This window comes from Cinclus cinclus, chromosome 6 (assembly GCF_963662255.1).
Source record: "Cinclus cinclus chromosome 6, bCinCin1.1, whole genome shotgun sequence".
NCBI lineage: Eukaryota > Metazoa > Chordata > Aves > Passeriformes > Cinclidae > Cinclus > Cinclus cinclus.
The window spans coordinates 31,026,121-31,052,331 of record NC_085051.1 but is presented as its reverse complement, the minus strand read 5'-3'; positions in this window follow the sequence as shown (position 1 = coordinate 31,052,331).

Here is a 26,211-nt window from a genome sequence, read left to right as displayed (position 1 = left end):
CCTCTTAAGGCAGGAATATCTCCTATGGGCATTTGCAGGCCACATATATCAGATGCTTGTGCCTAAATGATCAAGCACTGCCACTTGCACATGTCTGATATTCAAGCTTGGTGTAATTTTTCATGTTAAGCAGGTGGTATGCTCTGGAAAAACAAAACATGCTTCTTCAGTGCATCTTGACCTTTTCAGCTACCCTTTCTTTGGAGGGCCTGACACAGACTAACAGTGTCTACCCCATCTGACATGACAACATCAGTGCCTATTTTAGAAAGAGTTTCTTCACAGTAAATGTGTTTCTTTTTGTTCCAGTAAATCTGGTAATGCCAGAAATTAATCTTTTCCAGTCTGGTTTCCTAGATGCATGACTGTAGAAGAAGGAATTTAAACAGAAACCAGAGCTACTGACAATTCATCAAGGAAATATTTTATATACACAGTTAGGATTCCTTTACCAAGCTTGTACATTAGTATATTCAGTTTACTTTATGTAGAGCTTGCTTCCCAAATATATTCAGTCCAGTGTCTGGATAAGGACTTCCCTACCTTTGTTTTTCATCAAGCAGTAGAGCGAAAACTTCTCATGTCTCGTGTTAACTAAATGCTTCCTGTATGGTAGAGCTGCAAAACTTACATATTACCACCCTTTATTTCCTACGAGTAGCAAGAAATTTTCTTCATATTAAATTAGATGACTTGACAAAGTAGGGAAATGTATAGCCTACTAACAGTGTTTGAAAGGTTCTTTCAGTCCTTCAAAAAGAATAGGGTCCTCATACATGCTCTGTGGCAACTCATATAAAGAATGTGCAAAATGCAGCGAGAGCAAAGCCTGGATGAGGTCCTGACATGTTGGATACTATGTCCTTAGCCAGAAAAAACTTTCACTGGCTTTCATGCACTAGAGAGAACATGTATGGTGCCAGTTCATAATCTCAGCTGCACCAGTTCAACAGTCCTGAAATTACACTTCTCTCAGCTGCTACTAGAATTAGAACTGATTTCAAGTAACAAGGACATGTATTACAGGCTTGTGATTCAAATTGTTTCAGCAACACTACTTTAAAACAATGAGATTTTGATCCAAAATATATAGAAATCAAAAGAGTTTATATATTTTACACTTATTTTCATCAAGTTCAATGACAAGTAAAATCTGAGCTCAGCTGTCAAGCAGACAGCTCAGCTCTGTAATGATGGAAGATGGAACCAGCTCCTTGCATTTCTCATTATGGCAAACAGTTCATTTTCTAAAAATATGACTGTGGAAAAAGTTAGAAATGTTTCAATTGATTCAGTTCTCATTTATAAGTCAGGAATTTACACCACAGCTATAAACAAAGTCTCAGCATTATGCAATCACATAAATCAGACTATAACTAGCACTCTACATTTATTTTGTCCTGAATAGTCTTAAATTACTTCAAATGTATGAATTCATCAGTACTCAGATTTTGCATTGCTTTCAGGATTTTGTATCTAAAAACTACAGCAAGGAATTTATCAGGGGAGCAGAAGTCAATATTGAAATTCAAATCATTAAAACTGAAAGGATCCTCTGCAGCTTCATTTAGTTTTTGCAACTTATATCCTAAAAATAAAAAATAGTACCTGCAAATAATATGTTATAACAAAGCCTAAAAACTTTGCCTCTCATATAATCTCAGTTTTGTTGTTTTGCTTGGACTCTCAGTACATGAAATTTTATCTATAAATCTAACTCTTGGAAATAAACTTGCTGAAATCACAATCAGAGTCAAATATTTATGTGATGATTTTTGTGAGAAGTTCAGCAAATATGTTGTCATCAGTTAGAGTCTCAAGAAAACATCTCAGGGTTTTTTTTCTCTTCAACTTGGAAAAATATGATTCAGTCATGGACAGGAAAATTATGCTTGAAAAAACAGCTTCTAAGCAGGTCTGCACAGGAGCACCTTCACTGTGCTGCCCAGTTTTTAAAAGTTTCATAGTGCGCTCGTATTTCTTTGACACGTCCCACAGTTGATATTTGGACGGTCTTTTCAAGACTCCGTCTCCCTACCCCATACCCATTTGTTTCTCTTCATCACTCTCTCCTCCCTGTCTCCCTATATTTTGTGAAATTTAAGCTTGTTTGTTTCTTGCTTTTTATCTTAATAATGTTGTCTTCTTCCAGACGCAAACATTCAGATCCCATTTCCATACCCTTATTTTATTATCTTCTTCTCACATTACTTGACTTCACACTTTTCCTTTCACACCCTGCCTTGTTCACCATTCCTGATCTCATTTCCATACTCTCTTACCACCCTTCCAAATTTGTAGCTACCTTGTCTGGTCTAGGAGTGCTTCTGCACTCATGTGCTTTGCCATGGATCACATCTTGCTTGGTTAGGTACTGGAAGTTTGCACATGAACAATAGCCATTGTCCTGATACTGGCTGATGGACCCCCTTCAGTTCTTCTGTAGTCTCCCTTCAACAGCCTCTCTTTTCCCATCCTTTGGCTTCTGAGGTGTTTGGGTCCTTGTTTTCTACTTCCATACATTGGCTAGCAATTGACCAGTGCTCCCAGGGACTGCTGCAGCACAGGTAAACCCATGGCTCAATAATAAATAGCATATATAATATTTAATTGTTAGCAAAAACAAACTAATACTTTTTAAAGTTTTTCTTAAAAGCCTCAAATGCCTATGAGTTAGATAAAAATCAGAATTTAGAACACACTGGAAATCTGAGAGATTAAGAAGTATTGTATTAAGTAGTATAGGTAGATAGGGAACCTTGGCCCATGCTACAATCCTTCCAGTATTTGTGGCTTAAGTGAATACTTAGACAAACAAGAATTGATTTTGTATAATTTACAAACAAGGAGTGAAAAGGAAAGGGAAAAAGTAAAATTACCATGAAAACCATAACTCTGCAAGTTTGTGCAGTAATGTTCAAAGCTTTAACTGCATGGTCAGAGATAACCTCTGCTCATGTTCAGCTGCTGACCAAAAAGGAAATAAAATGTCAGGGTTTATAAGGAATGAGTCAGGAATTAATGGGGGGAAATAGACAACTCTATGGTCTAAAGTAGTGGTACAACCTAATTTACAAATTTTCATTTAATCATCATATTCCATCTCAAAAAAAGCGGGTTGCTGGATTATAGCAAGTCTAGGAAGAAAAGACTATATAAACTGTTTTTTAACGTTTATAGACTGCATACACTCAGAGTGGTTTTTATCTTCGTGGGTAGAGAAACCAGGATCTTCATGAGAACCTTTCCTAAGTATGAGTGTAGTTCAGTTTGGATAGTTAGGTTTTCACACAGGCTATTAGTTTGGTAAGGTCTAAAGAGATTCTAAAGATCCTTTGAAATAAAGGGTGCTGTGTAAATCTAGATTAATACATTTTTCCTGCAGGTAATATTTATGTTAATTTTGCCATTTTTCAGGTTTCCAGTGAAGGAACAGCTACTGGCTTAGTGTTTAACTCTGCATATTTACATAAAGCTTTTCCATGTAACTCCTCATTCCGAAGAAATAAAGCATGCTTGTTTTAAAAAAATTCTGAGGCACATTCCTGTAAATTTTCATTTTTAACCTTTTCTTTGCTTTCTATTTATATTGCACAAACACAAAGTTAAAAGCTCAGCAAATCTATGTAACTGCAGTAAAAACAACTGCATCATATTTATTCTACTTATGTTCTCATTGGTAGTTTCAGAAACTCACTTTTTTGAGAGTGAGAAACTTTTTAAATTCCAGTCTAAATTCATGCTTTATTCTTAATGTTGTATGTCTCTTTCCTCCTCATAGATGCTTATTCTGGCTGTGTTTCAAGAAGAGAACTGTCAGTCTTCTCTACTTCTGTTTATCTAGATTTGATAAACTGTAATTTTGTTACAGTTACCTAAGTTTCCTCAAACATGGGAGAGCAGAATTGTCATTTTGGATACGTAATCCAGGCATTGTGGAAAAGTAAATTAACACATTCCCTTGAAAGTGCCTCTCCTAATACATCCTGCATGTGCCTAGGTGTTTGATTTTTTTTTTCCTGGAGATTTAGCTGTTGTTTAACCAACTTTATTGACTCCTATGATGGGACAACTGGATAGATGAGAGGAGTGGATTTTGTCTACCTGGACCTTTGACAAGTCCAGGCAAGCTTTTTTACAAGTCCAGACAAGCCTATGACAAGTCAAATAAAGCCTTTTGACACTCTCCCATGATATCCTCACAGGCAAGCTCATGAGCTGTGGGCTGGATGAGGGGACAGTGAGGTGTTTTGAGAACTGGCTGAACAACAGAGCTCAGAGGGGTGTGATCAGTGGCACAGGGTCTAGTTAGAGGCTTGCCATAGGTGGTGTCTTCTAAGGCTCAATACTGGGCCCAGTATTGTTTAGTTTATTAACTGATTACTTGTATGAAGGTGCAGATCCCTCCTCAGCAAGTTCACAGAGCACACCAATCTGGGAGGAGTGGCTGATACCCCAGAGGGCTGTGCAGCCCTGCAGAAGGACCTGGACCTCGACAGGCTGGAGAGATGGGCAGAGAACTGTCTGAGATTCAACAAAGGCAAGTGCAGGGTCCTGCACCTGGGCAGGAATAACCCCATGGACCAGCACAGCCTGGGGCTGACCTGCTGGGAAGCAGCTCTGTGGGGAAGGACCTGGGGGTGCTGGTGGACAACAAACTGTCCATGAGCCAGCAGTGTGTCCCTGTGGGCAAGAAGGACAATGGGATCCTGGGCTGCATTAGGAGGAGCATGGCCAGCAGGTCAAGGGAGGGGATCCTGCCACTGTGCTCAGCCCTGGTGAGGCCACATCTGGAGTGTGTGTCCAGTTCTGGTCTCAATACAAGAAAGACAAGGAATGACGAGAGACAGTCCAATGGATGGCTGCAGAGATAATCAGGGGACTGGAGCATCTCTGTCATATGGAAAGTGTGAGTCCTCCTTCTTTGCCCTTCTTGAAAATGGGAACAATGTTCAAAAATCAGTGAGAGATGTTTTGAAATGACATCAAGCCAGCTCCTCAAGGATTCTCAGATCAAACTCCAAAGATTTGTAGGGATCCAGCTGTAGCAGCTGACCCACACAAATACAGGGTCAACTCTCTAAAATGCTCTTTAAAAAACTGTAAAAACTAATGTATCAATAATGCCTGGGATTGTATGGATCTTTAACACATAAAAAAGAAACCAACTTCACCTGTCTTAAAGCCCAAAGGAATCACTTAAGATTTGGAACAGCCTTAGTCTGTGCTCTTTTCCATAAAGAATGAAAAGTAGTTTGCAACATTTCAGATAGCTCTCCAGTCTTCTGTGATTTAGAATGCTATTCCATTCAAAGTCTTCATAGACATAAATTGTATATTATTATTATTATTAATAATAATAATAATAATAATGCACTAGAGGAATTCGAGTACACATCTGTTGTATTTCAGACTTGAAGTCAGAATAACAAAGACATCAGCACAGCTGTAAAAGGTCACTTACGTAGCAGGCCTGTGGATTTCTTTCTGGGTGAGTCAATAAACAGGCTTATTTAATCATGGGTTAGAAGTTGTGAGTGACAAACAGGACAAGTTGTATACAGAAAAAGAATCCCTACATTACAGGAGGTGGTATAAAAGTACATTCTGAGAATTTTCTGATTCCCCTGTGAAAGAGTCACTAAACTTTTTATCAGGGAAGGTTGAGTCATCCTGTTCTAAGTGAACTAAAGTTTGTTTTGGAGAAATTTGTGCCTGGTATTGTTTGTCTTTTCATTTTTCATATCATGGTTTTCCATTTGAGTTGGCGATAGAGCTGACAATTTGGAGATAGTTAGGGAATAAACGTATAGCACTTGCAATTTGAGCAAAGGAAATAAAAATAATCACTTTCTTCATGCCAAGTTTCTGTTCTTACTACTACAACAGGAAAGTTCAAAAGCTGATTAGGTAAAATCCAGATGACACAGGCAGAGTACTACTGGAAGGTAAACCTTATTAGATCCATGCCTAAAGCCAAAAATTCTAAGAAATAGTATATATATATTTATTTAAGAATTAATCAGATTTAGAATTTGTTTACCTTTCATAGTTCATGAAACTAAAATAACCATATGCAAGATACTCAGATACTAAGAATAAACAAAGATGATGGTACCACAGCAATTGAGAAAAAGGTCTAACACCACCTCTTTGCAGTTGTTAAGAATTTGAACTTTATTTTCCAGCTTCACAAGCTCATATACATTCCAGTAATTGCCATTAAAAACATTTACTACTCACTAACCCATACTGCCCAAGACATCCCCTAGAACAACTGTTTGAATCAGTATTGATAAAAAATCCTTGCACAACAAAAATTGGTCATTTCCTAAAATGTTAACTTGAGTAGAACACAGGACATGGATGAAACCCATGGCAGAGAAACAGAAGCTGAAAAAAGGAACAAAGAGGCAGACATGGATTCCCTCCCAGCATTTAGGCATGCCCTCACTGTTATTGTGGTATATCAGTATAGTGTACTGAGGGATATTGTTCAGTTAGGGCCAAATATAATCCTTTGACCTCATAATGGCAGGTGGCAAGTTTTCACTGTTATTGCTTTGTGCTCTTCTTGCTAGAGGCAGGAAAGATTTCGGAGGTTTTTCTGGCCTCTCTTTTCACCACATTAACTTTAAAACAAATAAAAATAAGCAAATAAACCAGAGAGTTTGCTTTTTACTGAAATGAAAAAGGAGAACTTATCATTAATTTTATTATTAAACTATGTTGAAAATTCTCTATGCATTATTGCCACCATTTTTACAGAGAATTTTTTACTTATGGAGGAAGAATCCCTGGTGTTTTGGTTCCAAATGCTCCAGCCTTAGAAGATGTTACAAAGAAAAGATGTTGGAAATTCCCAAGATATCCAACCATAGCACAGCTTTTTCAAAAATAATTTCCAATCTAGTTTGGTTTGTTGTTTTTTTCTGTCCTTTTTATGCCTTATCAGAACCTGCATCAAACTTCTTGGCATTCACCCAGACCAGGAAGTTTGTAAGTTTAAGTGTCCAGGGCCAGGTTGGATGGGGCTTCGAGCAAGGTGTGCATGCCCATGACAGAAGGATGGGACTAGATGATTTTCAGATGTCCTTTCCAACCCAAACCATTCTATGAAGTCTAGAGGAGGACAGAAAGAAATACACACCTTTCTGCCTTTCACTGATTGGAATCGGATACTTTGGGACCAGACCCATGGAATTACCACAATGGAACTCAATATGGAAAGAAAAGAAACCTTATTTAGGAAAGGTTTATTATTCTGTTTCTTTGCATCACTGATAGTTGAAGCATTTCAAAGATTTAGAAAGGGAAGACTCTCCAAAGTAGATAACTCCCTGTGGAAAAAGCAAGCATGCAGCTAAACAAATGTAATGAATCTCGTTTCTCACCAAGTCAGGCTTTAAAGCTTATGCTACCTAGCTGCCTACATCTGGAATATAAGATATCAATGTCAGCTAAAATGGTAGTCTGGAGAAGCAAATCCTATGATGCCAAAGATAGAGTGCATTTTATAACTGGAGTAAATAAAAATAATTTTAAAGCCAAAAAATATTTAGCAGTTGTGCAAAAGTCATAGTACTAATTATTGTTTCAGCAGAGCGGTTGGGGGGTCCAAGCAATGCTTTGGCAAAGCCTTGCTCGGAGGGCTAGCTGCCAAGAGCAGCTGTGCAGTGACAAGTCTGGAATGTCCTCTGAGTAAGGCTGGCTGCAAATCTCTAAGGACTCTGAGAGGGGGAGGTTCTTGAATATCTTGAGAAATATGAAAGCCCCATTCAATAATTTTAAAAAATCATTAGTCATATAAGAAGGAAACATAAAAATAACCTTGTAACAATGTTGCTGTTTATTCACCCTAGAAAAACATATTTCATGTGTGTTCTGTACACTTCCTCTAAGGCTCAATTTTTCTGATGAGTAGCTTTATGAGGTTAGGGTTCACATAGCAGATCAAACTTTAGTAAGTCTAACTGCATTCAGGATCTGAGATTTCTATAATGAAATATAGTTTCATATTCCTACACACTATAATACAGTATTTTGACTTCCTTATTGGCCAGAATTAGAGTTTTCCATTTATTTCAGAAGTGTATACTGTGCTATGTGAGCACCTAATTCTGCTCTCTAGGCTCAATACAAGGTGTCACTGCTTGAGTAAAGAGGTTAATTACTGTAACATTGTATCAGTCTACTTCTGAGATATATAAAAACAACTTTTGTACTAATGTCCTGCTTTGCTGTTTTGAAAACTAGTGATAGAATATTCCTAAAGTTGTCTTCATACAAAAACTTAAATCTACACCACAAAAGCCTTTAGAAGAAAAGTGACACATAATAAAGGACAATATATTTACATGGGTCCTCCATAAACTTATCTTTAACAGTACCAATTAAGTAACAAAACATAATTCCTGTAAATGAAATGGAACTGCTTTAAGGTGCAGTAGTGTTCAAATGTAAACCAGATATATTCAGGAACAAAGGCCCCATTCAGAAACTAAAATTCAGCTAAGTTTGAAACTTCAAGTGTTTAGTGCAGCATGATCTTCCTTCTATGGGTTTCAATGAACTGTTCCACAAAAAAAAAAAGAATTACATTTTAAGGCATTTCTCCTACATTTGATTAAGTGGTGTCAATTAAATTCTTCTACAAAATTATGTCCTACAGGACTCCATGCATCAATTTAAGGCATTTGCAGATGGCATCAGCTGATGCGCAATCTATTAAAACCTTGTTCATAACCAGCCTAAGAACAGACCCCTTTATCACTAGACAGCTGTCACCCACCAAGGCTATCAGCTCCAGCTCTTCTCTCCAAAGTTCAGACTGACAGCTACTAAAAAGCTGAGATGTGCCTTAGGTCTAGATTAAACATCAGGGAAAACTTCTTTACTGTTAAGGTGGTGAGGCACTGGCACAGGTTACACAGAGAAGCTGTGGATGTCCTGTCCCTGGAGTTGTTTAATCTGGAGGTTGGATGGAGCTCTGAGCAGCCTGGTCTAGTGTAAGGTGTCCCTGTTCACAGCAGGGGCATTGGAATTGAATTATCTTTAAGGTCCCTTCCAACTCAAACCATTCTATGATTCTATGAATTCTCTTTTAAAACTGTGACATGTTTTGTTTGCAGATTATTTTTAATCTCAGATGCATTTGCATATATGAGGTTACAGAAATCTAAAGTTCATTATTTCATTGGAGAGAATTTATATCTTTCTGCTTGCCTCCCACTGAGATTATTCATGTTTTTACTAATGACACAGCTTAAAACCTAAAATGCAAGAAAAATCCAAGTTACAATATTAAATATAATTTCATATCTAGTGTCATCCTTGTTTATTCTTTTTAGCATCAGGGACCTTGTTTATTCTTTTTAGCTCTACAGGACCATAACATCTAATAGGCAATGAAACAGATTATATTCAAGAGGTTGATCTCCAATTATGTTGAACACAACCTCATTGGAATTGCTAGGTTTTCAGCACTGACATCTTCATGCAGGTGCTACAAGTGGGAAGTACGTGGTCATAGTTTCAGCTTTGCAAAGAGAACTAATTGACTTTCATGCAGGATTTTGATTATTGTGAAATCTGTTTTTTCTACTTGGTAACAAAAGCCAAACATTTCATAATTATCTGTGAAAGGCAGTGAAGCTTCAGTATGGGAGCAGGTCAGTCCCTGGGCTTCCCTAAGCATTAGTAGTGTGAGTGAAGTTTTCTTAAGACAGATTAGGAAAGGGATTGCCCTGGAAGCTGCTCCTGACAGACCTGTTCCACAGCTGCCTTCTTCAGCTGCTGGAGCCCCAGATCCATAGCAGCTCCCCAGCTTCCAGGCTTCTGAGAGAACCAGGGGAAAATACAGTGTCTCAGAAACAGATTTCAATCTGCCTTAGCCAGCAAATTCCTACCAGAAAGTGCTCTGTCAGAACTTTTCCAGTCTCTTCCATTTGTAACTAAAGGCTTATGCTTTACTATAAAAGAGATTATTGTGCTGTGTGTAGCATATTTCTGGGTACCAGTGCTATCATTTGGATATTAGGGAAGGTGGGATCATATTGCTGCTGATACTCTCCATCCCAACTTAAAATCATAAAATAGCAAAAAAATTTCCTCTTGCTTTAGAATTCCTTCCCATAAGTGAAATGAAGGTTAAAAAACTGCTTATAACACCTTCGACACTGGGACAGGATTCTGGGAAGCAATCACATCAGAAAAGGTATCAGTCTGTGGCAGGAGCAGTAATGGCCTGGACCAGGCCAGACAGGTAGCACCTGAACCCTGATCATGCAGAGGATTTTGTGTAATATACGGAAAGAATTTCTCTCTTGTAATGGTGAAGGAGAAATGTTCCAAGAATAATTAAATACAGCTTTTGTGAAACTAATTCTCCCACCCGTGCCAACTCCTTATGCGACTTTATTCTTGTATAAGAGCGATGGTTATGAAAATTTGAATATGTTTTTCCTCCTCACAGCTAGAAAATTGGCATGGCCCAACAGGATGCAGTTGTAAAACATGCAAAGCACACCTGGCCTTTAGAACCATACAGCTCCTTCCATGTTATTTTTCACCAGTGCATTGCACAGAGAAAGAATGATAGATTGTAAAATACATGTATCTTTGGGATACCCAGCAAAATTCCTTATGGACTGCTTAATAGAATCCTTTTCTTTTTTTTTTTTCTGTTAAAAAAATAAAAATACTAAAATTAAAGTTTTAAAAATAGGAGATTACATTTTTTTATCAAATAAATGTGGCAGTTAAAAGCATCTCCTACTCCTGAAATCTTTTGTCTTTTTCCAGGAATACATTATTCATTTTTAGTTTGTGGAGAATTTTTTTTTTCCGAATGGGAAGTCACATATCCCTATGGAAAAAAATAGTTCATAGCCATTATCCAACTCATGTATGGTACTTGTAGTATATGGTGTCTATAAGATGCATATTGTGAGCAAACCTCCCAGTCACAAAACAGGGAGCACTAGAAGAAAATACTTTAAAGGCACAATACATCTCAGTGAAGGATGCTGCAGGAGCTGCTCTCCCAAAATACACATTGCATTAACTTATTTTCTACAACAACCGTTTATATATCATCCCTTGCTGAGTTGGACAGTGGATGTGAGGTCACAAGAGAAACACATTTTAACTTGTATTAAAGACTTTTTAGTGTGGGACACTAATCAGAGTTGCAAGAGACTGAGACAGACTAAGAAAAGGAGGGCCCCATTAACTTACAATTCCTAACTTGCTAATTGCTAAATTACTAACATATGTAACTTGTTAGACCATGGTCAGAATTCAGTGTTCCTCACGTGCACTTGACCACATTTTACTTAATGCTTTCTAAGTATTAATGAAGCAAGCAGTCAGGCTGTATCCTTCAAGTAAGGACCTAGATTTGATAGGGCTGAAGCTGTAGTGAAGACAAAGTTTTATTAGTTCTGACATTTTCCCTCGAGGTACCCACATAACAGCAGATTTATTTTCATTTGTGAGCATATTGTATAATGTCTCCTATTCTTGCCCAGTGAAGAACAGTGTGCCCTGTCCACTGCTTTTCACTAAACCGCTAGGTTCTATTACCAAAAAATGGACAAATTCAGGCTAAATCCTGTCATCCTGCCATGGACCCGTGTTCAAGATATTAAAAAAAATAAAAGGTCTGCAATTTTGGGGAAAGGTCTGAACAATTTCCATGGAGTTCAGTCACTCACTTCCTAAGTAAACCCTTATTAGACACCACCTGGATGGAAAAAAGTAATACGACTAACAACAATTAAGTTCCTCTTCTATGTCATGTCAAACCTCATAAAGCCCTGAGGTCTCCCTAGAGGTGGTGATGGGATGAGTTTGGGCTTTGGTAGAAAGACAGTAAATCCACCATTCACCCAAACTGGCAGCTTTATTACTTTGCTACATCTTTTATGGCCAGGACTTCTTTTTAATGTGCTCATTATTATACTATTTTTCATGAACTTTCCCATCAGCTGCTTGAGGTGAGGTGTAACCCCGAGACTGACAGTTACCATAGGACTGGTGGTTGTGTCTAAAGCAGGATAATTATTAGACTACACTGCACCATAGAATTTCATGGTAAAGACCTACTGAAGAGGTTTTGTGAAAGGCATTTTGCATCCCAGTGTAATCCTGATGCAGCTAAAAGGAAAGAGAGGTTCCTTGCCTTACAGTGAATTACACTGGAGCAACAGCTGGTTGCTGAAAATGAGACTTTGGGCCAGCATGGGCCTCCAGACCAACATGCACAACAGAGCTTGGGGGTGACAGAAGTGAGTGGAAGCAGTCCTGTTTATTAGAGAAAATAAGTTTAACTGTGAATCACATAACCTAGACGAGACATTTTCTTCCACAGAAGTTAATAAACATGAAAATTTTTTGCCTCTGTGCTCTGAGATCATCTAAGCTGAAATGTGATGGATATAAATCCTAACTGGAGCTAGCTGAGAAAACCTGATACCCATGAAGTGCTTGACTTACTATATAGCTTTGTCAGACAAGGAATGGGGTCAAAGGAAAAATACGGTAGAAAGTATACTGTCAAAGTGCTGCTGAAATGATGAGACACAGGTAGTCTCCTTTGGCCAGTCCTGTTTAATGTCAGTGACAAGAACCACGTAATAAAGATGATGTCAGGCTAACATGAGAACAAGTTTTTTCACAGAACTGTGATACCATACGCAGGGAATCCAGATCAACAGTGAGTCATTCTGTTGAGAGAAAGCAATGCTGACAGAATTGGACAAAAGGAAAGTTTCTATACAATTTCTCAGCAATGTGGAGTGGGAGGAAAAAGCCACCCCACACGTTGAACCAGAGAAGACTCTGAAATGAAGAAGTAAAGTTTATTTACTGAAATCTGCCCATTTGTATTCTAGCTTGGCATGTCACTCTCCTCCAGCCCCACTACACACAGAAGAGCACTTATCCTGTGATACAGAACTGGAGTGAGGAAAATACTGAAAAACATGGAATGGAGACAAACAATACCATTTACTTACACAACTTTGGATCTGTTTCAAGAAAAAGCTTTTTGCTCTCATGCTGTGAGGCCTAAATAAAATAAGAAAATTCTCCCCATTCTGTAACAACTACAATTTGAGAACAGGTATGTGAACTTAGACAGTTTTAAAATAGTTGCACTTCCATTGAACCAAGATCTTGCTGCTTAGCATATAGTACTTTTCAGGTTGTCAAGAAAATGATCATTTAGAAATATATATACTATTGATTTTTGTGAATAATGCCAACAAACACACAGACACACACAAGCGCTTATAGCCTTCTTTTCCAGGAAAGATGCTAACTGTGCTGATCCAGTTATTTATTACACTGTACAGTCTTACTTTCTTGTACACTCTTCTCTACCTACCTTAAATCCTCTTTCTTATTTTATTCTAAAATTAAAATGCTACTGACACCAGAACTAGCATCTTCTTCAAGGGTACAGAGTCCAGTGGAGGGAGTGTGCTGTCCACAAAGGATTACAGCTTGTAGAAATTATAAAAACATCAGCAAGCAGACCATGAGTTGACAACAATGCACACATGTTTTAATGAGATTTCTTCAATTTTTAATGGCTAAAAAAAAAAAAAAGAAGAAAAAAAGAAGCCAAATACTACTCTCCCAGTACCATAAATAACCATAATTTTCTTAAGGGGAGATACACATTTTCAAGAAAGAAATTAATAAACCTCTTGCATACTTACTAGACATTCTTCAGACTCTGAGGGATAAATCTCACCCACCTAGAATGGTTGCAGCTGTGAGATAGAAAACATATTATGGAAATATGGATATAGAAATACAGGCAAATATAATGAAACCACTTTTGACTGTATATTAGACTATATCTTTATAAAGTTGATGTATTATTTTCCACAGGTCAATTGCTTATAGCTTCTGGATTTTAAAATTAGATAAGGATAATTGGAGTGTTTGCCAAAATGCTGGGAACATGGTCTTTGCTGTGTGTACCATGTCTTAAGTATATTTTACATGACTTTTTTATTCAAATTTTTTACTAATGGGTGTAAGCACTTTTACATCCCCTAACAGAACAGATTTCATGACAGGATATTACAGCAGTGATGGACAACTCTGATAGGAGGTTTCTATTAATGTGGTAGAAATCACTGTTTTGTGTTCAGTACTTTGAACACATTGGTACTGCAAGAGAAAATGCAGCTAGCTTTAGAATTGATTATATGAGATGCTAATCTACTGGTTAAAAAAAAGGCAAAAAAACAAAACAAAACCCAAAACCCCCCCCAAAAAAACCACAAAAACAAAACAAAACAAAACAAGAACAAAAAAAGGCATCCAGTTGGAATCCAAGCCTCTAATTCCTTACTATTTTAAAGTGTTGCTTTTAAAAAATTTGTTGAATGTGTAGATCCAAAATCAAGGCGTAAACCTCTGGTGTTTTTCCTTTAAATTAGTAAGAGTTCCTCTCTATCTAGGAAATAAAAATTACTGTTGCCTTTAAAATTTACTGAGTTTCAGAGATTAAGATAATCCAAATATATCAGCAAGGCAAAGACAACCATTTCTCCAGGCTGGAAATCAAGCACCTGCAGCTTAACACAAAGATGTTCTGATAGGATCTTTTATTTTACTTGGCTTGTGGGCTGTGATCCATCTAAAAATGCCTGAATAGCAACTTTGTTCCTATTCTAGCACTCCTTGCATGCTTTGAAGAGTGGCATTTTAGAGGTCATGAATGAATAGGCTAATGAATATATCTTTTAAAAATTGTGTTTTTCCTAATACCTTTGCAGGTTTGAAAAGCTCAGTCATGACATTACTCATGCTCCTCTCACCTGCAGGACAAATTTTTCCTGCTTTGTCTTTTTGTCTTCTGAGGTAAAATTCCTCTCTCTTCTTCACCAAGCCATGAATGTTGCAGGAAGCTGAAGTAGTGATTTTCTTTCTCTTATTTTAATCTAGATCCTCACATGAAAAAAGATTAATCCGCTTAGCAAAAAGACTATGTTGAGCAAAGCCAAGTATCAAGTATTGTAACATTCACATCCAAATTAAGTCTCACTCCTCATCTTGCTTTTTACATCTGTTGAAATATGGTTTCTATTATGGTTTTGGAAGATTTCCACTTACTGTAAGTTTCAGACGGTATTGATGAGGTCACTGTTTACTTTGAATAGCTCTTTGATAGGAAAAAAGAGAACACAATGGAACATTCAGGAAGCATGGCATGTAATACATTATTAAATTAATCATACGAGAGTTGTATTGAGACATAACCTCTCTTTAGCCCTAGGGCATAGCCTTAGGGGACAGCTGTCCCGCAACTCCACATGACAGTAGGTTCTCATGTGATTGCAACAAGTGATGCTGATTATTGATAGATAACAGCCAGGTAAATTCTGCCTGCTCAGGCCACTGTGTACAGCTGTATAAACCAGAGAAGCAGACTGGAGAACAACGGGCTGAGGTATGCTACCCACACACATGCCTTTTCAGAACATATTTCTGCAGCTTATACTCTGGGAGCAAAAGACACACTCCTCATATTAACTGGAAGTGTCTTCGCATGCTTTCCTGATAGGCTTCTGAGAACAGACTTGGATTATAGTCAAAAGCCTTATCTGGGTGTTAGTCATGCTTAGACATTCAAGCTGAGGCTTCGGAATCAGTTTGTGGTTGCATGCTGACATTGAAGAGGCCACCGTGCTGTTTCCAGTGTGGAAACTGTGCTGTTTCCATGTGCCCAGCATCATCTTAAGCACTCCTCACTGGGAGCCCTCCAGCAGCTACACTGCTGCGGTGGGTCAGAAGGATAAGTTCCATGATTTTTCTTAGAACTGACTTTTTTTTGGTTTTGGGGTTTTTTTCAGTTTAAGTTTAGTGTATGTGATTTTTTTCTCTATTTTTAGTATCAAACATACCTGAAAACATGAATTGAATGCGAGCAGAGACCCGTGATGTCACCTGGTAATGGTATGGAAAAAGTGTGAAGTAAAGCTGTACTGTATTGCTCTGCTAAAGTCTAGATACAAAAGAATATTCATGCAGCAAGCATATTTCATACAATTTCTGACTAATTCACATACTGTGCAGTGTACAGTGAAGATCCCTTATTTTCAGGGGCTCATAACTTCTTTGTTTGAAGAATTATCTTTTAAGATAACCTGGCATACAGCTGATAAACTGGCCAGACTTGACAATCAAATCATAACAAAAAACTCTTCTCTTCATGAGAATATAAATTTGGCCGAAGTGAGTTAGTAAGATTCTTAGAAGACAATGGCCTTTGAAGTATATGTAAATGACCATGTTATGAGGAAGAAAAAGGAGATATAGTATATTCTTACTGTATATTAAGGCATTTCCAGGAACATGGTTTTGGTTTGTTAAAAGATATTTTAGAAAAAAATTACTGTTTAACTTGTCACCTTTGCTTGGCAGAATGCTTCATGTTTAACATGAACTGTATTTGTTAACTACTCTAAATTAAATTTCTCTCCAACATTTCTTTCAAAATGTTGCTTAAAATATCCTGTTATCCCTTGTCTTTTAGGTACTGAAGTATTTCTGTCAATATGCAAATTATACATAAGTACTTATACCTCAGAATTCTTTTTAGTGACACTTCATTAACTGTTTGGGATAGCCTATGAAGTGCAGTGTTTGGCAATCCTTCATAAAAATAATTCTATTTGTTTATAATAGTAGTGACTTCTGTTTTGTCTGTGGGAAAATACAAACTGCTCAATACTTCTGAAGAATTTAATTTAGATCCCTACAAGGTGAAAACTAAGTATATGTGTTTCAAATACAAAAATTAATTTTTGTATTTAACATAAATCATCAGTAATGTAAATATAGAAACACACTCTTAAAATGAAGCCAAGAAAAGTATATTTAGAGACAAATATTGAAGAAGAAGAATAAATAAGACAAGGATGTTTAACACAAAGCAAGGCCATGAAGAAGCTCCATGTGTAAAACAGCACCTTTTCTGGAAAACCACAGATCCCAAGGGATGTGCAGATTCTTGAAGTGGTTTGAAAGCAAGGCTGATGGATCAGTTGGTATATACACAAGCACAGCTGCATGGTAGAGAGTTTTAGAGGAAGTAAGATTATTTTTATAACTTGAAACTTCAAGATATGCATTTCAATGATAGGAAATGTCCAAGAAAAAAAAAAAGACATATTTTCTCCAAACAAAATTATTACATCCTGAATATGGGCTGTGTATGTATTCCTATACAGTCAGAAGCATACACAGTTGTGCATACTGAGATGTAAAAGGAAATAGGATATTATTCATGAAAAATTATCACAAAAAGTTTTTATAATAGTGAACTTGATGAGAAAAATTGCAAAAGACAATGTATTTCACATGACAGAAACTCAGTTTGAAATAATTTTGAAGAGATCAATACTTTTAGCAGAAGCAAAGGAGCATATAGCTTTAAAATCTGCTGGTTTTGACACTTCAATTAATTTTTAAAAATGCATTAAATCTGGCTGATTCTTGCTACTAGGTTTCTCTGCTCTAGTCAGAGGAGAGGAAGAAAACTGGCATGCTTAAACATAAATTTGGCTGCATTAGTAGGAAATCTACTGTAGTCATAAATGGAAAGTATTCAAGCTAAAATGCCAGTAGTAGAAGATGACAGGAGTCAGTGTTAGAGGTCCAGATTTCAAATATTTACGCAAATATAACGTAACAGCAACGTGGAAAGCAAAGACATCCAAGTTTGCAGATAGCACTTAATTAGCAAGTACTGCAAATAATGAAGGAATGTACAGTCAGAAATCAGAGATTGAATTGAGGAAAATTTGAGCTGTCAGGTGAGAATAGATGTAACAAAGATGGAGTTTTGAAAAAGCAACATGCAGAATATTTTTAATGTTAAAATTTTGGGAAAAACTTAACCTTTACAAATTTAAGTAATAAGTAAATATGTGGCAGTTGCTGTTTATTGTTTTAGTGTACTTGCTTTTCTTAGGAACTACAGACTTCTAGCTCTCAGGAGTTACAGAGCTGCAGTCATTCCACTGTGGCTTGCAGTGCCTTTGGCCTAGATAGACCAAAACGCTTAGGCATTTGCAGGAATTTTGCCAATACAGAGCCTCAAGCCACCGTGCATTTCTTCCCCAAGAAAAGAACCTACCAATGGAGCTCCCCATATTGCCTGACAATCTGTTCCTTTGCACACTCAGCACAGCCTCTGCCGGGACAGGGAGTCAGTAGGGAGCTGCTGTCTAGGTCTCACACAGCAGGAGGTGTGAACTTGGTTCTCAGTCAGAACTAAGGAGGCAGAAGCACATTCCCATCCCTTCTTCAGCATCAAAATCCCCTGCTTAGTTAAATTCAAGTCTCAACAAATATAGTAGAGAAATGGGTTCTTTATACATGTCTGAGGACATTTCTAAAATGGTAGATTCTGTCTTCTCCAACTCCTTCTCACACTCCTAGCTCAGGTTGGCCTTTGGTTTCATTTTAGTCAAATCTTGAAAATCTCCAGGGAGATCACCTTCTCTTCTCTGGGTACCTGTTCCAGGACTGTGCTGCCTAACTTAAAAAGTTACTCCTTCCATTTGGTCTGAGCCTCTTGGGCTGCAGTTTGTGCTGGTCTAGTGTTCTTGCACTGACTGCGACTATCTAGAAGAGTTTGACTGTTCCTAATTCCTCTTGAGCTGTTGCAGGTTGCATTTAGACCCCTTTCACTGACAGCTAAGAATATCTTGCTTAACCAAACAGGTCTTCTGCTGAAATTTCCCACCTTCCTGTGCAACAGGAAAGTTTGTTGGATATTGGATACTGATGTTTGGATTGTCCTGGGCCAAGGATAACACTGATTCACAAAAATTTGAGGATGCAGCCTGTCTCCCAGAACCACGCTGGCTGCTCACAAAAACTTAGAATCAGAATCATAGAATCATAGAATATACTGAATTGGAAGGGACATATCAGGATCATCAATTCCAACTCCTGGCTCTGTGCTGGACCACACTATGTGCCTAAGAATGTTGTCCAATCACTTCTTGTACACAGAGAGCCTTGGTGCTGTGACCACTGCCCTGAGGAGCCTGTTCCAGTGCCCAAACACCCCCTGAATGAAAAGCTTTATCCTGATATCTGACATAAATCCCCCCTGGCTCCGCTTCATGCCATTTCCTCAAGTCCTGTCACTGCTCACATGAGTGAAGAGATTGGTACCTTTCCTGACTCTTCCCCTTGTGAGGATGCTGAAGACCACAACGAGTCTCCCCTTGAGAGAGGAGTCTCTAATCTAATCTAATCTAATGAGTGAATCTCAGGAATCTGGAGTTAAATGACATTAATCCCATCACAGCAGTCCACAGTGCACCCACTGCTAACCCAACTTCCAGATTCCCATTTTATAAACGGATGAGTCTTTGCAGCAGAATAGGGTGCATGCAGATCCATTATTATTTAAAAATCAGCCATGTTGAAAGCATGGGCCACACAGATTTATTTGTGTCTGACCAATTGGAAAGTAGCTGAGGAAATTTCCAGCATAAACTTTCATGTTATGTTTGCTTTCAAGAATACCGTACTAGCATTTTTTTAAAAACTATGGTTATCACGAAGGTAACAGAGTTTTAAACTATCCCATCATTTTTTTCTACTGGGCTAGCTGACAAGTCATAGCAGAAATTTGTTTTTGAGCATTGTTAAGAGTTAAATATTTTTGAAGGCTTGTATGATATGATATTTATATTACACTGTTTGATGCTTACATGCTGCTGCTAAAATTCTTTTTAAACACAAATCAGAAGCAAATAGTAGTGAAGGGTTTTTAAATTGCACAAAGGTGTCTCCATATATAGAGCATTTGGATGATATGACCGACTTCTCAGAGACAGAGCCTTTGTCTGTTACTCAACTTCTCCTCAGATGTTATTTTATCATTCCTTAGAATCAGATTCTTCCCTTTATGTTTATATTTGTGCAACTGTGCAAAGGACTGTATGGGTGAACTACTGCTGCTTAACCCAGAATCTCTTTCTGTCTCTATTGCTCTCTTTGCCATCCTGACAATCTGACGGGGTCAAACATTTAACCTTGTAGGTCACAGATCAGCTAAGATGTGCCCTCGTTTGACCCATGTGAACAATAATAAGGCCTTTTTTTCCAACAGTCTTTGTCCTAACCAACCCAGCTATAATGTCAATTAACTTGGCAAGGCTTAAAGCCACTTTGAAAATCATTCAGTGTCTGAGGAATGTTAATAGCAGAACAGCTGTTTTCAAGAATCTCACACTTTGTGTTTCTTGTATTAAGAATTTTACTAATTCTTCCCTTGTTTGCTCTCATATGACATAAGATATAAACTGATCTGCTTCCCTCAAAAATGTGTTTTTCTTGCAAAGGGAGTAATTTCTTATAAGAAAAACAGTATTTAGCTAAAATGTCTAAAGTTTTTAGTTTTCTGCATAAGGACGTAATTTGGTTTCTTGTATTTCTACTAACACATGTTTGTAGCAGGGGTTTGGACCAGATGACCTCCAATGTCCAGTCTAACCCAAATTCTTCCATAAACATTTCTGAATTAAAAGCTTGTTTAGATTCTTTTCTGCTTGGTTCCGCCCAGACTGTAAAGGAACCAATTTCAGCACTTGAATGGAACTAACCCAGACTTCCTTTTCCATCCAGTTCTAACCTGCTTTCCACAGGAGAAGCCTATAAATCATGTTTCTAAGTACCTTTAATTTTTTGCATCCAGTAGGACCCCTTTCCACATTAATGAACTTCTTCCTTCACCAGAGCAAACACTACTCTAGCCTGGATAAGTTCCTTTCAATTTAAATTTTTAAAAAATTATTTATTCAGCTTTTGTCTTTGGAAACAATATTAACCTGGAATTTCATCCCAGAATAGCACTTACTGTCACGAGTGAGATGAAGTCTGATGTATTGCCACTTAAATGGGTTATGAGGTGGACATTATATAAATCAGAAGGAAAGCCTACCAGTCTTCCAGTGAGGTATAAAGTTCAGTTTTTCAAATCTAGAGCGTCATGAGAGCCTAACATTCAGCATTAAAAATATAATACCCATTCCAGCAATAAGCTTACACATATCAGTAAAAGTCAAAATTGTGCTTGTAATGTAGCATTGTTCAATAGTACTGCACAGTACTATTTTCACAGGACTCCTGCCTTCAAGTTCCCTTCATGGTCCTTTGGCACTCAACATCCAGCCCAAAAAGTTAGCCCTGCACAGGACTCATCAGAGGCAAACAACTGGGTCATCCCACAGCCCTATTCTCCTACATCCAAGTTCCTGTGATCTCTATTTCCCTCCTTACAGACAGATGCTTCAAGTCTTAGTCTGGTCCACCAAACTCTTTGTCCTAACATGCTCCTCCTGCAAACACCTCTGGCCATCTATATACTGAAAACAGAGAGCTTTGTCCCTTGCACAGCTTGAGCAAAGACACCTGGAACTGTCAGTGCTGAGCTCTAATCACATGCACTCTTGGTAACATTGTCTGACTTGGTCTACTCCAAAGAAAAGCTCAGCTCACTTCAAGCTGAAATCCCCAGCAGTACATGCAGCAGAATTTTCAAGCTCTGACTTCAGAAGCCTCACAATCCTCTAGTCAGTATTTGCAGACTGGGATACTTGCTTTCTGCTTGGTTTTTTTTTTTCATCTTTGCTTTTTAATTTTTATTTTTTTAATTTTAAAAAGTCTTAAGTTGTTCAAGATGCAGTTCCGTGTCAACAACAAAGGGCATAGACTGGACATTTCAACCACCCTTGCAAATGTTATGTTTCTGTTTCAAATCATTAAAATTTCACACAAAAGAGGTAACCAGGACATTTTGATACGGACAAAATTATTAATTTTCTCCTAATTTAGTGCTTGGAAATAGTAATTTTGACTGAAATTTTCCATAAAGATTCAGCCTGAGGCAGATTACCCAGTATGCACAATTTCAGGCCAAAAATAGTTAAAGTTTGGCAAAGTTATGAGCTAAAGCAAATGATTTTGTAATGGAATTTCTGGGTAATTTTAAGAGATGGTGCTACCAGTTCAATCTACCACACATACAAAAGGTACTTAAAATTTTATTAATTTTCTGGAAATCACTAACATTTTTTCACCCTAGAAATAGCTTGGTACAAATTTTCTGGATTTTCTGATGCAACACAGCTAAATACATCATTTAAAATCTGAGTTTCAAAGAAGTAAGACCAGGATGTCTCACAGGAATGAGCAGTTGAGGGACTGGGCACATGCAAATGCATATATTCACAAGTACTTCCATGTCTTTTACACTGTGACAAACAATTCCATAAAAGAAGAAAGTACTTTTGATGCAATTCCAAGGCAGCAGAAGTTTTAATGTTACTGTCAGAGGCAACTGGACTAGAGATAGTCCAGATGCAAACATTATTTGCACTCATGCAAAGATGCCAGTGACAGTGTTCATGCTAATTCAAGATATATTTGTATAAATATCATTTCAATATTAGCAGCATCAGTTTTGAAAGTAAAATTTTTGTTCATATATATTTAAATCAGTACATGCACACACTAAACAGAGCCTCTATGCTCACGTGTGGCAGATTTGAGAATACAATTTGAAAAAATCACTCTCAGCTTCTCAAACAGAAGAGTTTATTCAGGCCTAAGATTATACTTTTTCTCTATGATGTCCTTGAAATGGATTTTTTTTATAAACTCAATACATTAGTGTTTAATTTGGAATGATCCATAGTCCTTGTACATATTTTCAACACTTGTCAGCAAACTGAAGGATGCTTTTAATTTCAGAGAATTTCAGGCATCTTTAACTTGTTCAATATAGAGTCAGTATAGCGAAACTAACTTGAATAATTTTGAATTCCTTGAAAATGAAATCTGCAATTTAAGACCAAAGCCAATGCATACTAATTATTCCAGCTGTGAACTTTGATCAGAAGGAGCAAGTTGTACTGATAAGATTGCTTTCTCACCCTGCCCAGAAATGTCTCCTCTTCCATCACATGGGATCTGCTGATGCCACATTCCCCTAGCAAGCAGCGACTGAATCCAGAAACTTGGCTTGCACGTGCTTTGTACAGGTCAGGTGGCCCCGAGACAAAGCAAAGTTCCACTTACTGAGTGTGTGCAGAGACACTTTGGCTGAATTTGAGTGGGTTCGCTAGTGTTTTGTGAAGCTATCCAGTAACAAATAAGATGTTATTTTATGCATTATTTTCTACACTTAAAAATAGTTAAAACTATGAGGTGGCTGAAATTTATGGCAATCTACACTAAAGGAGTTTGGGTGTTTCAAAACTTCAGATGTTAAACAGGATGGAATAGGCAGCAGAAACCACACTCTGGGCATTTTTTACTGTGTCCTGTGAGCGACTAAACCACTTCAGTTTCCATTCCTACATTTTCTTTTCTCTTGTAGAGCCACTTTAACCCATTTTTGCTAATGCCTCCCAGCAGGAACTATTCTCACAGCCTCAAGAGACAGAGCTGTGCTTGAAGAATGCCAAGCAGCAATGTGTCTACTCACACACACTGGCAGCACCTGACCCAGATGCCATTGCCAAGGCTTAACTTAGGCTGAACCACTTTACAAAGAAACAGATCTTTAACCTGGCAGTGCTACCAAGAATCAGCTTGTGTTTGTTAAAAATGGTAGGAGTTTTGCCATTTACTCCACAGAAGCAGCGTGCCATAAACTTTTTAAACTGAAGGAAAATGTTGAGGTATCCATATAGGAGCAAAAAGCATCAGAAAAATTACAAGATGCTCTGAAGATAAACTGACTTGTCATGGACAAATCAGTGAGGAGTAGTTGCAGGAACCTCAGCTGGGAATGCTTTGCCATCTACTGTTTCAGATGATGATACAGATAAAGAAGGATTAGCAGCACATAATCTTACTTATCCCATATTTAAAAGACACTGCTGGCATAAATACACAAGCAAGCATGGATGGCACTGAAGGCTGATTAAGAGGTTCCAGTGGGTCTCTGACGTCAAACACATGCACAAAAACCTTCCAGCAGAGAGCAGTGTGTGCACTGAAAGAGCATTGTGACAGCATGGGAGGCAGCTACAGCTGGGTACAGCTCCCATTCTGCTTTATAAATCAACATCTTGAGTCCTGCAGAGGGAACAAAACTAGTCCCTCAAAAGAACAGCGGGACTAAACATTTCCTGCTATTTCCAAGAGGATGAACCTTCAGAAAGGCAATGTTATAATCTGAGATAATTTGATACATTAAGATTCACTTAAATAATTTAAATGCTTAATTATTGAAATTACTGAAAATGGAATTACAGTATATCTGCATTGCCTAAAGCAATGTCTCAAATATGATGCATCCAGATTATTACCATCCACCAAGCACCGTACACTGCTATCCTGCCTTCAAAAAAGCAGCTTTCTTGTTGTGCTGACTCTGGTCCTTGGTCTAGCAGATTCTGTCTAGACTAGGGAATCTCAGAGTAGTACCAAATCTACTTTTCAGTGCCCTTATCTGTTCCTCACCAATAGTACAATGATAAATTAATTTTCAAAATTTGCATTAGAAAAGTAGTATAACAGATTTTGACAAGGTGCTGTAGAAATTGTACAAACAAATGAAGGCACTGCAAGGCAAGGTAATATCAGACAGGAAAGGGATCAAGGGTTAAATGAATGAGTTTTAAAGGCTTCTCCAGGCAAGATGATTACTGTCATCTTGAAAGAGTATATCTTGGCTTGGAGTAATTTGAATTTTATCTCCAAAAAATACTAGCTGCATCTTGACCTGAAAGCTTGATTATTTTCAGAGAATAATATTTTTTTAAGTTTTCATTTTTTTGTCAATAGCTCTGAAACTGCTGCTAACTGTTGAAAGCACAACTTTCAAACAAAATTCCCACTGATTGGCATTCTTCTAGGCACTTTTAGTGAAGCAACTCAGTATTGAAATCCACTTCTGAGGCCTGTGAGAGTTTCTTGTGCAGATCTCAAAAGTCAATATACATCTGGTGATATATATCAAAGCAATCAGAGGCTGTCTATTGTAATTACTGGGGGTACCTAGAAACAGAAGCAGAAAAAAGAGGCAGTTTCCAAAGACTAGAATCAAACAGAAATATTCCTCTTCTCTGAGAACATGCTGCTGTATAGCAGCACGTGATGTGAGTCATCAGGGAAAGAGAGAACACTGTCTTCTGCCTTGTCTTCTAAAGACATTATTCCTCAATGATTTTGGGTTTTTAAGTATCTAAAATTAACATCCATATAATTTAACATAGATAGTTCTTTTGGAAACAAGGAAAGGATGTTATTAATGGTGTGCTTTCTGAAGAGTTTATTTCATTGTCATCACCAGTGAGAGCCTAGTGAAAGGGCTGTTTGTGTTGGAACTAACTTTTAATCTCTGCAGGAGTCTGAAAAAGCAAAGTCTTGAACCACCATGAACACTTGGCAGTTATACTCTCCTTTAAAACTGCTCATTGTGATGAACTTTGCTTCATGATTCAGTCTGTTAATATTTGCATAAGAAATAAAAAATGAATCTATATCTGAATATAATGAGTGCCATCCTGAGAAACTGAGAGGGAGAACATACAGGGAGAAAAAAACCTTGAGGCTGAGTTTTCTGCTTTGAATTGGTGTAATGGAAAATGTTATTCCCCAGTCACCTTCTCAACTCCTGTTTATTACACAATATCCTCTTGCTTTCCAGTTCAGCTCATGCAGGCTTTCATGTTTCTTCTGAACAATTTCTGTGATACCATAGGCCAAAAAATTAGATCTTTTTAATCATCTAGCCAAGTTCAGACCAGACACTCAGCTGGACTAAACCACAAATTCTCAGAAGGTTCAGTATCACAGAAATTGCACTTCCCGTCTGCCTACCAATTAGAAAACTACCACATCTCTAGCCATATTAATATATTTTCTTTATTTTTAACAATGAAACACCAGAAATCCATATTCACAGGTTTTGTTCTTGAACATTAGAAGTCTCATAAACCCTGAGTTTTGGATGTTTATTTGACACAATCTTTTCTCAAACTATATTATTCCTGGATAAAACTGAATCACTTTTTCCAGGGCAGTTGAAGGCACTCAATAATTCTGAGGGCTATTCAGTAGGAGTCACAGGAAGAAGGGTTCTATGATCTGGCTGAACTCTACAGAAGGCTCTGTGTCATTTAAACATTTCAGATTATATCTGATAGACAT